The following is a 13,635-nucleotide window of genomic DNA, read 5'->3' as shown; positions in this document are numbered from 1 at the left end:
TCCATCTTTTAGTGAATAATTACAAATCATGACTATTTAGGACTGAAAAAAAGCCATGATAGAAATGAAAATTGCTTTAGGCATATAACCTTACGTATGCCAATACTGACTTAAAAATTTGTATTTCCTTGGTGCAGAAGCTGAAATTACTACCATGACTTTTATATACTTTCAGAAGGGTTTTCCTGATGTGCCTTCAAGTGCTGTAGCATGAGGGAGGTACAGGGAGAAACAGTTTGTGGTTGAGAAACTAAAGGTTGTCCAAAATGTCAAGAACTTTATCTTGTGCTCAACAGTAGAAGATTCCCACTGCCCTAATGAGTAATCTCTAGGAAAAATGTTTAGATGAGATGACACATAAACTACTTGCGATTGTTTTGAGGAATCCGGTCTGGGTTTTTTATATTACTTCCAGTTACTGCTGTGTTAAAAAACTAAAAAGACGAACTTACTAGAAAACTTCACATTTTTTCAGAAAGCAAGTAAGGTTATTAAAAAAAAAAATCTTAAAAAAAAATACAATAGAAAGCTGAATTGAATTATACCAGATTCATTTCAAACAATTGTACCTGATATGAAGTCCCTGGATGTTCCCTGTCTTATTTATTTGAGAATGCATATGCCTTTACACCTAGTAACAATAAGTGATAAGCGAGATCTAGGTAGATTGACATGATTCCAGTTAAAAGCTTTAACTGCATCTCTTGAACCAAGCACTGACTTGCCTTTACATCAGTCAAGATATGAAGATGTTTTCACAGTGGAAGTTCAAGTAAGCAGAGACCTAATAACAGGATTTTTCAGCATCAGATGTACATTTCATGGTGAATGTTACAAGTGATAGGCAAAAAGAAAGTTTTGTTGAAATTAAGTAACCTAAATTTGTGTCTTTATACGTAAGAGTACATAGATACGTAGGATGCTTTGCGTATGTATGCTACAGGTGATGGGGAGTGGAGGTTCCAAATGTGCTTTTGGTTACTCGTTTGCTGAGTGGCCACTGACTGCCTCGTGGTGGTGCTGATGTCTCGTGTATGGCTAGAGAGGCCTTTCCGACAGCAGCCTACTGCTTCCAACTGGGTCAATTACATTCTCCTTCTCTTTAGAAACAAACAAACTCCTAAACAAAAAAGAACTTAAAGCTGTTAGAGCTGTTTGTGTGGAGCACAAACTCACAATGAAGGGCCTTTGCTTCACTGACTGACTTCATGTCGCAGCTTGAATAAACATGCAGTCTAAGCTGTTCGAATATTTGATCCTCTAACTTCTGCTTTAAATGGCTTGTTCTTCCTCTGGATACAAAGCTAATTCTTGCTACTGTACATGTCAAAACTGTGTTTATTTTTCTTCTCGATGTTGATTTCTAGGGCTGGCTAACTGAAAACAGCATCAAAAATTAGGCGTTCATAAGTGCCCCTGGCAGTATTTGTTGCAGTTTACTGGCTTTAGAATTCTGTCAGCAAATCTCATGTAGGCATGTTTGCTGTGCTTCAGCTTTTCTGACCAGAAAGGAGAAATATGGGAAGCTCAAAATTAGCCTAAGTAAAATGAACAAAATAAAAATTCTAGTTTAAACCTTTTTTTTTCCTAGTTATATTTTAGTAATAGCTGTAAAATTGGTTTAGGGAGAGATTTTTATTTGGCTTTTTGAGGTTTGTCGCTTATTGGAGCACCCTGGTTCAATAGCTTTGTATTTTTTACTAATTTTCTTTAGTACAATGTCTTTGAGAGAACTCACATTCTTATTGGATGATTAACTATTCATTTATAACTACTGGTAGTAATCTTTCTTTGTTTTCCTTTACACTCCTATAAAGGTTCCTTTTATGGAAGGGAAAAGGATACAGATGGTGTTTGCCGCTCAGTGTCCAAACTGCTGAGCTGGGGCCCCCTTTTAGCAAGCTCCAAAGGCAGGAGGAGTTTGCTGGTCTCTTATTCTTTAAGTATGGTTCTGTTTTGCTACTGTGAAAGCAGACAAAATTGCTGCTGGCAACACAAACTTGTACTCCAGTCTTCTCATGTTTATGGAATCACACATACAAATAAATGTGCCTGGTCTATTTGAAGAGGTAATTGGCCTGTAGTCACTACCATATGTGTAATGCAATAAGCTGGGCTCCTGCTTAAGCCAGTTAGCAAAATAGCTGCATCTCAAGTAGATTAGATAAATGTAAGAAAGGGGAAAATGGTTTGGAAGAAGGTCAAACTTTATCAAAAAGTGTGCACCCCTCTGCCTTGCACCTCTGCTTGTAGGTAGGGAAAACAGCTAGGGACACTTCAAGAAACCCTTTATCACTGCAATGACACCAATGCTTATAGACAAAATGAAGTTATGCAAGTAGCGAGGGAGAGGAAAAACTGCGCCTTGTGTAAGGCATCTTCTAATAAGTTGAAAACAAAGTTGCTACTTTGCAGAGTTGCTACTTGTTGCAAATACCTAATGCATTTACTGAACGATGAGCAAACTCTTTATCATTTCTTATTAAAAGATGGCTAAAACCCACTGTGCTTCTTGCAGTGTTTTTTTGTCTAGAGCTCTTGGTTTCTCACAAATGCATCCACATCCACAGCTGGAGAAACTGAGGTAAAGAAATGCAGTGATCTGCTGAATGTCAGCCAAGACTGGCAAGAATTATCACAATATCTTTGCAGCAGTAACATTATTAAAGGCTGTTTCTAGATACTCAGCATGTGAATGAATTGGTCTTTTTCATAATGGTTGTTATTGGAGAACATAAAGGTACATTCATGAAGCATATCCCATGTCTGCTGAGCACTGCTGCTTACTGGAGTGCCTAGGGTGTATTAGCAGAATGTTTCTCTTGTCCTGAAGGAATTTGCTTGATCTAATGTTTAGCAGAAAAATTAAAAATACAAACAGCTAACTTGATACATGGAGAACAGATTGGGGGAATCCAGATTCTAGTTAACATTGAGCTCACACCGTTGTAGGGGATAGGATATGCTGCCACTCCAGAAATTACAGGTCTGCCTCCCGTAGGTGTTATGTTGGACCTGCCACTGCTGTACAGAAAATTCAGGTAGCTTGGAACATCTAAACAGCATCAAGACCTTGTGATTAGACAACTTGAACCATCCTACATGTATAACAAAGTTTAATTTAGAAATTCTAACGCATGTGGAATTGTCATAGTACTCATATTTCATTAACTGTGTTGCCTCTGCAGTCTCGCTTTGTTTGCTGTCAGTCTTTGATAGCACTGTAGTGTTGCAGAATTGTCCAGTGGTGACTTTCTTCTGTTTGCTGATTATTGCAATAACAAAACTCAAAGGATTTGAATGGTATCAATTAAAGCCATGCTTCCACAGATCCCGTTTCGGGAACCAGCATCCTTTTAACCAAAGCTGTGATTGTGTTAGAATTAGTTTGATTTATTATATGAGTAATGAAGAATAACATGAAGGGCAACAAAAACTAATAGAAATTATATCTAGATTGCTTTTGTTGGCATTTGTGACTATTTGGTATATTATCAGTATTATGAATGGCTATCTGCTATTTAGGTTTTAAGCATTGTTTTCTATTTTAATAGCTTTTCTGATTGTTTTTTTGGTTGTGACAGTGTCTCCGAACAATAATGGTATTTTTAAATAAATACTTCCAAGTAGGAAGTCGAGAATTGTTAACATACAGTGTATACAATTATGCTCTAAGCAACTCTGTAACAAATGTAATAATAGATTTGGGGGGGTTTAATTGAGTTTTAACCTTTCTCAAAGAAAAAAAAATCTTAAATTGCTCTTAACATCCTTGTAACAAGAATTTAAGCAATGTTTGGCTGAAATGTTTAAAAATAATTAAGTTTTGCAAAAAAGATAGTTGACTCACCTGGAACTACTGGTCTGTGGTGGTATTTCTAATGGTGTAAAACAGTGAGAACAAAATTTAAATTCAGTTTAAAAAAAATTGTAAAATAATCTGAAGTCATCTATAGTTTTCTGTCAGCAGCCCAAACTCTGGTTAGGAGTTTTGCCAACAGCCATTGTTGCCAAGTGGCGCTTTTACACTAGGGACTGCATTTTGTCCGAGTTTCTAAAACACAGTAATGCTTAGTATATGGTAAATACACTTAATTTTTCTATATTTTCTGACTAAGTTTTAACTTTTCTCCTAAGCTGCAAACAGCTTTTCCTGATGGCTTAAAAATAGTCTTTATAGCTAAAGAAGGAAAAAAATGTAATGTTAATCTTTCCCTATTAAACTTGGGTTTTTTCCTGAATAATGCCTGTGGTATCAGAGGCTTCCTCCGTATGTTTTACTTATCTCTTTTAATCGTGTAGGTAACTTATGTAAATGCTATGCTCCAGGATGCAGTCTCCTTAATAAAGCAGGAAATCCCTGGGAAATTGTCCAAACAAACACTGCACAGGCTACTGAAACAATCAGAAATACAGGTTTGTATATAAAATGTTTTCATCAGACCTATATAATACCCCCTTACAGTAATCCTTTTTCTTTTTCTGAGACATCCAATAAAGTGACCTTTTTACTTGTGAGACCATGTTTGCATCCAGTTGCCTCTCCTCTTACCCTCCTGATGAAAAGTGAGTTAACTTTTACTCCTATATCAATAGGATTGTTTTCATGGTGGCTTTCAGTTTACAGCTCTTGAAAATCAGCCATGTGCTGGGGAGAAAGTATATCGGGGTAAGATGTGGAAGAAATGCAAACTCCATAAATTAAAGAAGGAATGCAAATCAAATCCTGACTGAGACCTAAATTGCCTGTTTTAAAATAATCTTCTAAATAAGTGTTTCCATAAGTGACATGATTTGGGGTAATTAGGTTTGTGATGCCCAAATAAGCTGTGGTTTTAAGGTTCTGAGCTTCAGAGATCAGTGTCTTATGGTCTTAAATGTATGCGATAATCTTGACTATGCAAGTCGATATGCAACAAATACAAATTCTCTTTACTCTCTTGCATACTGCAATTGTCTAAAGCAAATTAAAATAATGTGGTTTGATATGCCATGATGAAAAATCCTCTGACTGAAGCATCTGAGTCTCGACAAGATGTGAGTCTCTGCAACTCATTCACAAATCCTAACCTCAGCTATGTTCTGGTTCAGATTAGGTTTGTACTGAACAAAATAGAGTGTAACAAAAGTAAGCAGGAAAAAATTTCACTCTCCAAATGAGGCCATTCCAGTTTTTGTAAGTGTTTAGTAAGAAACTTAGCAAATTGCCAACTCAGGTAGAACTTGTACGATGTTATTGTCTCTCCTTTTATATAGTGATGCTCTGTTGTTCAAAGTGTCACATCCAACAGCCACAGTTTCTCAGGCAATGCTTACCAAACTCAAGTCTCTAACTCATTTATTTGAAGAAGAAATCCCCAACTCCACTAGACTATTTCCTGCATTAAACTAATTAACCTTCACACAGAAACTAGGTCTTGTAGAGGTGGTTATGTTTCCTAAGAGAGCAGCCACAGCACTCCCGACAAGTGTTTGATGTGGAGAAAGAAAGTTTTTAAGAAGACTGAGCTAATTTCTAAGGATGCTGCCACTATGAAAAACATTTCCAGCATTACATGTGTTCTTGGCTTATCTTGGCTATACAGTAAAATGTTTTTTTATTGTGTAAGCAGCAAGTACTCATGTGTTGTTTACCACACAGACTTTAAAAGTTTTCATTCTGCAAAGTTTCTCTAGTAAAAAGTATTATTCATGCATCATTTTATAGGACCAATGTCAGGAATTTGCTATAGTTTTAATAATTTAGTCTTTTCCTTTAATAAGAAAAAAAAAATGGAGGGGGAAGATAACACTGGGCAAGGCTAGCCCAACAAGGGCTTAATTTGATGCAGTGATAGGAAATAGTTCTTACCTGGAGTGCTGCTTACACAGTTTGTGTCATAGATAAGCACTCCCTTTTTTATAAAGTGACCCTACTTCAGCCTTCCCTTTGCGTAATGGGTCATGTTTGTGGTTCACCTGCCTGTGCCAGGTGCTGTGTTATTGTTTTCCCTTACTGGCTGTGAAGGGGATGTGCACAAGGGAAGACTGAAGATACCTGGGGGCTAAGGCAGGAGGGTACACCATTTCTCCCAGGAAACTTGCTAATGTGAGACCTAATAAGGGGGGAAGTTAACAGCAGCAGTAGCATGCTACTGTAAATCATTCTAGATTTGACTGGGGGGAAAAAAATTGGTGAATTATGTGGCACAGCCTGCTTTATTCCTCTAAGGCTCTTGTTTTGCCATTGTGGTAGATGAGAGCTTTCCTGATGTGAGGTGATACCTTCTGATACCTGTCAAGAATGGCTCATTTTCCTCACTGCCCTGCAAGGAGGTGAGCTCTTGGGCTTAAAAACACTCTTTTGACATAACAAGCAGGAAGGTTGAGGTTGAGAAATAATGAACATAATAAAGAAGGGAACGAATTTAAGATGAACCTGGATTTCTCTGAGCAGCCACTCTATCCACCACAAAACCCATTTCCTACGCCAGTGAAAATTAATTTTTTGTATAAGTTCTGCAGTGTCAGGAGGAGAGAGGTGGGTTTTTTCTGTGCAAGACAAACTATCCTTTAGATACACTGGTTTCTTTGAGAAACCAAGAAGTAGTTCAAGATACTGTTTCATGGAGCACTTCACATAACGAATGGGGTTGTTATGGTTGGATGAACCCATGTAGCTGAGCAACCACGTGAACCCTGAATTTGTTGGAAGTGAGCATAAACAGACTTCATGCCCTGAGAGGTAGTTCCTGAATGGTGGCAAAGATGTGTAATTACTGCTAAATTTACCGGCATAATTGAGTCCTCTAGTCAATTATAGGTGATAACACTAGTTGTGCATACTCACAAGAAGTTATGGGAATATCTAAATTGCAGGTTAGTTGGCTGGCTCTGTGTTTGGAAGACTCATTAAATTCCCTCTTGTGTTAAGGAGTGGTCTGTCACACAGCCAGGGACTCATTTTGTTTCGTTCTTTCTTTTATGGCAAAGGTCAGATTGGCACAGTTTGTACTTTTAAAGGTCTAGAAAAAGCTTGCAAGGTTGATTTACTTATTTAATTTTTCATTTCCTATTTTCCATACTTTCACAGAGTCACAGAAAGGTTTGGGTTGGAAGGGACCTTGAAGATCATCTAGTTTCAAACCCCTGCCGTGGGTAGGGACACCTTCCACTAGACTAGGTTGCTTTCTCTGGGCAACATGTGCCAGTGTCTCAGCACCTCACAGTGAAGAATTTCTTCCTAATACCTAGTCTAAACCTACCCTCTTTTGTTCCTTTGTCCTATTAGTACATATCCTAGTAAAAAGTCCCTTTGCAGCTATCTCTTTTCCCTTGTTCTCTAGTTCAAAACTAGCAGTTGACAGCAGAGTGAGCAAATAGTGTTTTATCATGTATCTAGACTTAGAGATTATCAATAAAAGATCAGTCTGGATGAGTCTGAATCAGACCAATCATGCTTTATGCCAAATAAAGTCTCCTGGACAGGTGCAGTGAATATGAGGGAATGCTGATTTTTGTTAGCTAAGTGCACATTGATATGTCCTTAAAGAAGAGTGGAAGAATATAGCCTATTTGTATTGCCACTAAGACTCCCATGCTTGACCATGTTAGATCACATGCTTGACCGCTACCATATGTTAGCTGGGGATGACATTGCAGCCTGTGAGAAGACCCTCACAGAGAATTATAGCCCCTGATCTTCTTTAAGCATCATTTTCTGCTGTTGTACTGGATTTGAGTTTTAATTATATCCATATATATTTGCAAATGTTTTCAAAATGGAAAATTTCAAAAATTGCCTTTAGGCAGTTTAGTTTGCCTCAACATTCCCTTGCTACCATTTAATTTGAGCTAATTTATTCCTTAGTTATGGAATTGTAGCCAAATAAAACCCTGCTCTTGCTGACTTGCTGAAAGAGAACAGTAAAGCAACACGACTATTGGAATCCAGCTGCCTTTCTACGCAAGCACTAGAGAAAAATTCAGAAATAACTATTCAAAAATGTATTTCAAAAAGTGAGACACAGTCTGGATGGTTGCTTTTTAGGATGTCTTTGAGTGCCGCTGTGCCTTATAGATGTGTGACATCAGGATCATGGAGGCATCCCAAATGGGCTGTGTGATTCTAATGCCTTGTACCGTTTTTTTTTTGTCCAAATAAAAAGGATGCTAATTAAAGATGCTAATGATAATCAATTTAAAATGCTTTTGTCTTTAGCAGCATATTTTTTGTGGAAATTTCGAGTCATAGAAATCTAGAAGATACTGATATTCTGATGACAAAAATGGTCATCCTTTAACTTAAATTGATTGTTATGTTGCTAAACAATTAAAAAAAAAAGCTTTATTGCATCCCAAAAGGGTTTATTGCATAACATGCACTGCAACTTAGCTTTCTAAAACAACGTAGAGAAGACCAAACTCTCATGTGTTAAAATAAAATTGTAGTATTAAGAAAAAGAATCACTCCTGCAAACATACTCTCTAATGTTCTCCATCCTGAAATTTAATTTGCAGAGGTGATACTAGGAGCAGACATCCCTCATGTTTCTATGTTAAGCTCCTGTGAAGTTGAAACTGGATGAGGGATTTTCTCTATCTATAAATGTGGTGTCTCCATGAAATGTGAGTTCATAGAACACAGAAAAATTCAATTCATACACATCAATTCTCTTGTGTGTCAAGGAAGCTATTACTTTCATATGCTTTTATGCTTCTCAAAATGTAGGATAATGATGCTGTATATATTAAAAGTTAAATATTTTATAGATACAATAAAAAAAGCCATTTAAATAAAGCTAAGGGTCTGAATAAAATGTAAAAGCAAAGAATTTTAAAGCTCAGGTAGGAAATTCTGGTCTATATGATATTCTTCAGGATTTTCAAGACTACTGCTGAGTGCTACTGGATTGACTGCTCTGTATAATCTTGCATTGACCTAGGAAGAACCATATGTAAGTTCTGTTTGTAAAGTTGAGGGTTTTTTAAGAGAAAAGTGAAAATATCGATTTAAAATTTTCATTTTGAGATTTATGGGAAGTTACTTATTGGACATAAATACATTTATGTAATGAAACAAAATTATAGGTAATTGTATTAATGCACATTTATTTTATTACATCCTTTTTTTTGAAAATCACATGCCAATCAGAGAAGACAGTGTTCAAATCTGTATGAAAAGACACATGGGTTTATTTTATTGAGTCTCTTTGCTTCTAAGTGCATTTCTGAATTGATTGCAAGGTAAAAATTTCTCCCATGATAGAGCATAAGGAATTCTGAACTAGATCTAGAACAGCAGTGAATTGTATTTTGCTTTGGAAATTCAGTTCCTGAAAAATATTTTTCAGGTGCTAAGTCCAAAGTTGCCTCAGTTCTGCAAATCATTTCCTTACCAAACCGCAGAATTTTCAGGAGCTTGAAGTCTTCCTTCAGAAAGTAACCAAAATTGGTTCAGTAGGATAGTGGTATCAAAAAGTGGATCAATAGGACAGTGGAAAAGCTGGAGAACACAAGCTAAATATTTCTCCTTCTCTGTCTAAATTGCTTGTAGATGCTTCCAGAGAATGGCTGATGGGGGTAATCTCAGATAACTGTGTTCCACATCAAATATAGCAACATGCTTTACTTTCTCATCAGTGATAGCTTTTACCCTGTAGATGAGTGGTCAGAGCATTACCCGAGGTAAAGAAGAATGAAAAGCACATCTTTTCTTCTGCCTAGAAGGTTTTAAATCCTGTTCTCCTATGTCAGAAGAGATTACACCACCTAATCAGCTTTAAACTAGTTTTGGGAGAGAACACATTCACCTTCCAGCACAACTGTGTAGAAGAGAGTTGAAGATTCATTGAACTATGGAATAGGCCAGAGAGAGAAGGAAAGACTCTATATATAAACAAGAAGTTATTCTGAGTTATTTTTTTAACTTTATCTTATTTCTAGTCTAACCTTTCTAGCCTAAGATCATAGAAATGGAAGCTTCATCATCTGGACTGAAAAGCCCTCTATAATTAAATTTTGTCCTTAAATAAGAACCTAAAGATTATGGTAAGGTCATGTCTTTGATTTCTTTGATATAAATTATTTTACTGAGTGCTCAAGTACCTCATAAAGAAGTAAGTTTTCTAATCCTCACATTGTTCCTGTGGCTTCTACTCAAACTCTAATTCCCCAGGATGGTTCTTTATCTCTGGGTACCAGCAGTGGGAGTGCTCCAGATTCAGCAGCACAGTTTCCAAGCACAGAGTTAATGCAACTTCCCTTCCTATACACTTCCTCTACCCAGTCACTATATTTGCCTTTTCAAGTAGGAATCATGCTGAAAACTTGAGTTCAGCTGGCAATTCACTAATACTTCTCTCTCTCCTTCTCTCCTTTTTATTTTTCTTTCAGAGACTTTTTGAAGTTATAACCTAGTAGTAGTGATTATTCTCGGAGGTAATACTATATATGTGGTCATATTTAGGATCAAAGTGCTTTTTTATGGTTAGGTTATGAGATTACTTGTACCACTTTGTTGATTTTTTTTCTGGTTTTTGATACAAGTAACTTGTGGAGATCCAAAAAAACCCCTTTGTTCTCAATTATATATGTCCATTTGCAGTATGTTTGGAGACTTGTCAGTCACATATTTTTACTGATATGACCTAAGCTACATTTTTGTCACCATAGTTTCTTAGTTAAAAAATAAATATATCAGGGAGTACCAAATTAATACTGTAAAGAGATCTAAATATATGAATTCTCCATTATTCCATTTTTAACTAAACTTGAAATTGCATCATGAAAGATACCATTTTAGTTTGATGTAAACCCATGTTGATTGGAATTAGTTATATTGTCCTCTTTTAATTTATTAATCATATCCTGCACCAGCCAGTTATTTGGCTTAGAATCAATGTCAGTGTGACAGGCCTATAATTACCCGGGTCATCTTATTTGCCCTTTCAAAGTATCTTCAATGCCTCTATTATTTCATGGTGTATTGAAAATCAGCACTAGTGGTCCAGAGAGCTCCTTCACAAGCTGTCTCTGAAACCTTTAAAATAAGTTATTTGGACACTCCAGTGTCTGCTTTTAGGAGCTACTTTTTAATACCTTTGTGAGTTACTATTAAAATGGAAAATATATTGACATCATCATCAACTGAACATGCAGGGAAACCTTTTTCATTAATGTCTTTTGGAAGTCTTTGGGAAATGCTTCTACATTTTCACTACTACTATTGTTTGGGGGTTTTTTTGAGATTTTAATCTTTTGATAATGGTTTTCAGATCCTCCATCTTGCTTCCTCACAAGATAAGCAAAACCCCATTACTGTGTTTGACATCTATTTGCCATGGAAATCACTGTAAAATCCAGGACTAGAGCTGCGTTGTCAGAGGACACAAGAGAGAAAGGGTGAGATTTGAGGTAAACATTGTATTTATAGTATTAAAAGCTCGCCTGGATGTCACAAATAAGACCTCTCTCTGTATGTTTTCAGTACCAGATGGAAAAGGGACCCTTAATAGAGCTGAAAAGGGGACATGAAGAGCCCAGTGACACAACAGTTTTAGTTAGTGTAATGGGGAGGACAAACATGTTTGACAGCCTGCACTGAAGCGTTGTATAAGCCTTGTAGCATTGTTTTAAGATAAATGTAATGCATGAACCCTGAGACCCACTGATGTCTGTCAAACCTGATGTTCTTTTTCTGAACAAGAAAAATATCAGAAAAGCATATATATCAGTTAAATTGTGCAGGATAAAAAAGCCTCTTTAAGACTGAGTAATGAGCAATAAATGTGATAGAGGGGATGCTTGATGGGCTCGCAGCCCTGGTGCTGTGAACAGCTCCATTGTCAATTGTACCATTTCTCTGAACGTCACTTCTGGTGTTCTGGAGCTGTGGGTCTCCTCGCTGGTGGGGTCCTGCCATGCATAAACACCATCAAGCTGCTGCTCAGTAGTGGTAAAATCAGAGAAGGTTTCCTGTGCTGCTGCTGTAGCTGATGGCCTGGAAAAGGAATGCTTTTGAAATGGGCTGTGGTGTTCACAGCTCCACTTGATTGTTTCCATCTCTGCATCAATCCCTGATTCAACACAGTGTGAACTGGCTCTGGGTGAAGGTGAGTGTCCATTTGACAAACAAGAAAAGGAAAATCTTATACCATCTTTAATGAAAAATGTATATACAAATGTATCTACAAAATGTCCAAATCTTAATTTCTAAAGCAAAAGTCCATGTTGAGTGCACCTAGCTTCAGATGGAAGATTAATATTCATCCTTTAACACCTTGTGGCAGTACATTTCTCCCTCTGTTGGCTACATCTGCTCAGGTGGATTAACAGCTTCTTTTCAATGTTTCCACCCAGTCCCTTTTTGTTGAGACTGGAGGCACATTCAGTGAAAGGTAAACCTAAAAAGCCAATGCACCCTATTGCTCAACATCTGAGGCTAATCCATGTATACACCACTATGAAATGTCAGGTCAAAACAAGGTAACAAAAGCTTCATGTTTTACCAGAAATACATACCCTTCAGTATCTGACTTTAGTAACTCCATAATGACAATAATCTCTAATATTTCATGACAATGTACTTTCAGTTTCCTGAGGAGCTAGCTCTAAATTCTGTTACAGCCAGAAGAGATCAGAAGAGACATTCCCTTATTCTGGCAATAAAATCTCCAAAGGCTTCTGATCATGTTAATCATCACGAAAAGCTTGATTTCAGTACAGCAAACAAACAAATGGACAGACAAACAAATACTGTTTATACAGTGATTTTCATGAACTCAAAGAACATTACCAGGGAAAGACCCCATAAGTGAAAATACACTCCTTTTACAAAAGTGTCAAAACTGCTTTTTGAGACTTTAAACTCCCAGTGCTTGCATGCCTTCCAATCTTCCACAAATCTGTAAAAAAATATAAATTAAATACAGAAGTCATAGATCACAACCTTTTCCTTTCTGTGTCTTCTAACACATGAATAAAATTATTTTCACCAAAAATGAAATGAACTCTACGTCTTGTCATTCTTTTTCCTCCTAATGCATGAAGCTTCTTGTCCCTGGTAGTGCGGTGATAGAGTCAGCCTCAAGTATACAGAGCTTTGATTTAACTATAACGCAAGACAACAGATAAAATGTAAGACAGAAAAAAATCAGAGGAAGAGTGGTGGCATGTTTTTGGCTGTGTTAAAAGTCAAGGGGGATTCTAACTGTTGCTGCTGACATTGTAGAGTTCATCAACATAGAAAATAGGGGGAAAATCAAAATTATGTAAAGATTATATGGATATATAGGATGTCTATATATAGGTAATAAACATATATCCAAGGATGTGATTTTTAATGATAACAGAAGCATTATGATGGATACAAAATTTTCTGGGTTTTATCGGATTAGGAGAAGCTTTAGTTTGATCATATAAGGTAACAGATGTGCTCATATCCTTACCATCATGGGAAAGAGACTGCTCATTTTGGGAAGCTGATAATAGAGCTATTTCTTGCAAAGGTTTAAAAGGAAAGGTAATGAAAGGTAAAGGAAACATGGGAAACAATTCAACAGGAAAAGCATCTGACTACCAGTAAAATTCTGTATATATTCAAGGTTGCTGCTTTTTATCTGTGAAGTCCTAAATCTAGTCTTTCCCTCAACAGAC

The sequence above is a fragment of the Neopelma chrysocephalum genome, unplaced genomic scaffold, assembly GCF_003984885.1.
Source record: "Neopelma chrysocephalum unplaced genomic scaffold, ASM398488v2 Primary Assembly neopelma1_80b, whole genome shotgun sequence".
NCBI classification, from domain to species: Eukaryota; Metazoa; Chordata; class Aves; order Passeriformes; family Pipridae; genus Neopelma; species Neopelma chrysocephalum.
Note: the sequence above shows the minus strand (reverse complement) of the source record.